This window comes from Gavialis gangeticus, unplaced genomic scaffold (assembly GCF_001723915.1).
Source record: "Gavialis gangeticus isolate Ggan-Ray unplaced genomic scaffold, GavGan_comp1, whole genome shotgun sequence".
NCBI classification, from domain to species: Eukaryota; Metazoa; Chordata; order Crocodylia; family Gavialidae; genus Gavialis; species Gavialis gangeticus.
Genome location: NW_017729022.1, coordinates 176,368,329 through 176,372,574, shown reverse-complemented (window position 1 = coordinate 176,372,574; position 4,246 = coordinate 176,368,329).

Here is a 4,246-nt window from a genome sequence, read left to right as displayed (position 1 = left end):
TTCCGACCCTTAATCTATGAATCTATGAATCTATAAGCCCTCCAGAAGTCCATGGAGAAGCCCTATAGTAACCATCCCCAAAAAGGATGGGTCGCTCTGCTTGTGTATAGATTTTCATAAGCTTAATGCCATCACCCAGTTTGACACATTTCCCAAAGGTTATTGGCAGATTCTGGTAAAACCAGAAGATCAGGCTAAAACAGCATTCAGAATGCCATGGGTACTCTGTGAATTCTGTAGAATGCCTTTTGGCTTAAATGGTACAGCTGTAACATTTCAAAGGCTGATGGACTGGTTACTAGCCTCTCATTATGAATGTGCTGCTGCTTATATTGATGATATAGTTGTATATACCTAGACCTGGGAGCAACATCTAACAGCTGTCCAGGCAGTTTTTCAGGATTTAAAATGATTGGGATTGAGGGTGAATCCTAGGAAATGTGCATTAAGACAGTGCAAAATGGATTATTTGGGTTTCTGTGTGGGGCAAGGATGGATCAAGCCATTAGTGGATAAGATTGAGGTAATTAAAAGTTATCCGGTCCCTTGAACCAAGAGACAAATGAGAGGTTCTCTCAGTTTAGCAGGATGTTATCGAAGATTTATGCCAAAATTTGCAGAATTAGCAGCCCCACTTACTAACATGATCAAGGGTAAAGGGAATGGCCCCATACGATGGGCAGAGGTACAACAACGAGCCTTTAAGATAGTTAAGCAGGCTTTATAGTTTCATAGATTTAGGGTCGGAAGGGACCTAGTAGATCTTCTAGCCCGACCCCCCGCCAGGGCGGGAGAACAACAAAACCCCAAAACAAAAACGGGACTCAAATGAGTCCAGCCAGGTAGGCATCCAGCCTCTTCTTAAAGACCCCCAGGGTAGGGGCCAGCACCACTTCCCTTGGAAGTTGGTTCCAGCTCCTAGCCGCCCTAACTGTGAAGTAGTTTTTGCGGATGTCCAATCTATACCTCCTCTCCATCAACTTGTGCCCATTACTCCTTGTTATGCCAGCGGGCGCTAGGGGAAACAGCGTCTCCCCCAAACCCTTCTGGTCCCCCCTAGTGAGTTTATAGACGGTCACCAGGTCCCCCCTCAGCCTTCTCTTATGTAAGGATGTTATACTACACATGCTGAATTTTGCACTGCCCTTCATCCTTCAGGTGGGAATTCACAGTTATAACAGATCATGCACCACTGAAATGGCTGAAATACACCAAGACAGACAATGCCTGTATAACAAGGTGGGTCTTGGCTTTGCAGCTGTTTCAGTTTAGAGTTGAATATCAACCAGGCAAAGACAATGTGGTGGCTGATTTCCTTTCTTATTGCCACTAAAGGGACTCTCTTGAAACACAGCAAGCATCAGGAGAGCAGGTGACAGTCCAGGAAGAAAATTCCCCTTATGAACAAAGAAGAGAGCGCCTGATAGCGTCTTAAGGGGCAGGGTATGTGAAGGAGTGAGACAAAACTCACAGCATGGAGGGCTGGCAGGGCTGCAGCTGGAGACCAGAAGGGAAGAAAAATACTCACCACACTTCCAGAGCAGCATCTCACTCAGGGTTGGAGGAGAGAGGCTGCCCATAGGTATCTCTTGCCCCAGAGAGGGGTAGAGAGGGGTCACAGGGAGAGGGGAGCCACAGGGAGAGAGGAGCAGCTGAGCGTCTCAACAGGCAAGGGCTGCAGAACTTGCCAGAGAAACACTGTGGGAGTGACCCTGAGCAGGAGGCAGGCAGAGGCCTGCACACAGGTGGCTGGTGATAATCTCCAGAGTGGAGCCACAACTGAGGATGCAGAAAGAAGGAATCCACAAGGCCTGCGATAATCTCTGGAGCAGAGTTTCAACAGAGGATCCGGAGGAAGGGCCTGAGCGAGACTACAGTTACAGGTAGAGCCTTCCTGCACATGGGGGAGACGCCAAGGAGACTGTGAATGTTCATAGGGGTGCAGGGAAGGCTGGTGCATAACGAAGACTGAACTAAGGGATTTTCTTGATCATTGTGGTTGGGATTTTGAGAACCTGGTCCTGGGTAAAAGGGGACATGGACTGAGCCTGACAAGGAGCCTGAGAGCAGCCGGAGTTTTCCTTGGGGTTTTTTTGCATTGTGTTTTGAGATTTGAGCACGGATCAAGACCAGCCCTGGAAGGGTTTACCTAATTGAGACCAAAAGGTCACCCTGGGGGTAGAGGGCTAAACAATGCTACAGTAGGCAGCACTCTAATCTGGCTGCAGAAGGATTTTGTGAGTACCATCTGGAGAGGCTAGGCTGGGATAAAGGGGAGGTTTGGAGCCCCACAGAAGAAACAGGGATCAAGACCAGGCGGGCAGTGCCTCCTGGGCAGGGATCACCGCGGTCAGTGCCTCCTGGGAATACATTTCATCAAAGTCATGGCAGGAGAGAAAACATAAGACCAACTTCCTGGCAGACCAGGTGATCCAAAGCCAAGGTCCACCCTGTCACCATCCGTAGGCAGACGAGCTCAGAGCAGTGATAGCAAGCCCTACAACACATACAGCTGTCACACTCATCTGAATGTTCATTTTCATTGTTTAGATGCAATTTCTCTCCATCTGGCAGTCCATGTTTAGAAAAATTATGGGAGTGACAAATTATGTGCTCACCTGCAACCATGAGGATTGGAGGTTAGTTCTGAGGGAATACTGGTGCACTGGTTAATCACCCATGAATTTCTCTGAGTGATTCAACCATGTTGAATGGTTCCAGCATTTACTGGATATCATTGATCTCTTGAAAGGAATGTCATCAAGTGGGAAACATACAATATTAAATGTTATGCACAACCTCCAAGCAAAGAAGTTATTAGAGATGTGATGGGTTGGTGCCAAAAAATTGCTGACCTGAAAAAGATGCCAGTGATTCAGTTGGTTGCAGATCAAGCAATATATAGATATATTGCAGGGGTCCTTTGTGAAGATGGGAAGAGGTGGCCTCATGCGAAAGGGATACTTGTTGAGTTTCACACAGAAATGTGTCTATCTCAATGCTCTCAGAAATGTCTTATCACAATGGTCTTGAAGGATTAGCTGTTGCTGCTGGGGTTGTGGCTGCAGGTAGTGCACATAGAGCATTTTCAGGTAACCATTACAAGGAGGGATGATCCTCCCGGTCAGCGGTCACAGTAGGAATTGGCCGGTGTCACAGCAAAACCACTGGCATGGCTGTTTGAGTGCTCATGGCACTTGGGTCAGGTCCCAGAGGACTGGAAAAGAGCCAATGTAGTCCCTATTTTCAAAAAGGGGAGGAAGGAGGAGCCAAGTAATATAGGCCAGTCAGTTTCACTTCCATCTTTGGAACAGTCTTTGAAAAGATTATGAAGGATCATATCTGTGGGAGTCTAGTGGGAAAAATAATGCAGAAGACCAACCAGCATGGATTTGTAGCAGGCAGATCGTGCCTGACCAATCTGGTTTTGCTCTATGATAGGGTCACAAAATGCTTAGACATGGGAGTAGAGGTGGATGTCGTTTTCTTGGATTTTAGCAAGGCCTTTGATATGGTATCTCATCCCATTCTCGTAAATAAATTAAGAGGCTGTGACTTAGATGATTACACAGTCCAATGGGTCAAATTGGCTTAGCAGTCACACCTAGAGAGTGGTAGTAGATGGGTCAGTATTGACCTGGAAGGATGTGGGTAGTGGGGTCCTGCAGGGTTCAGTTCTTGGACCTGTACTCTTCAATATCTTCATCAGTGACTTGGATGTGGGTGTGAAGTGTACTCTATCCAAGTTTCTGGATGATACTAAATTGGGTGGTGAAGTGTACACTCTGGAGGGTAGGGAACAATTGCAGGCAGACATGGACAGGTTAGAAAAGCGGGCAGTACACAATAGAATGCAGTACAACAAGGACAAGTGCAGAGCGCTGCACCTAGGGTGCAAAAATATCCAACACACCTACTGGCTGAGAAGTGACCATCTCAGCAGCACAGAAGTTGAAAGGGATCTTAGAGTCATAGTGGACTCCAAGATGAACGTGAGTCATCAGCGTGATGAAATCATCAGCAAAGCTAACCACACTTTATCATGCATCAGTAGATGCATGATAGATTGACCAATGCCGCATAGAGGGGAAGCATCACTTCTTTGGGTCTGACTACAGTTGGAGTACTGTGTCCAGTTTTGGGTGTCATACTTCAAGAAGGATGTTGATAGACTAGAGAGGGTCCAGAGGAGGGCCACTTCTCCTGTAAGCCCTTAACTATACAAGCCCTATGAGGAGAAACTGAG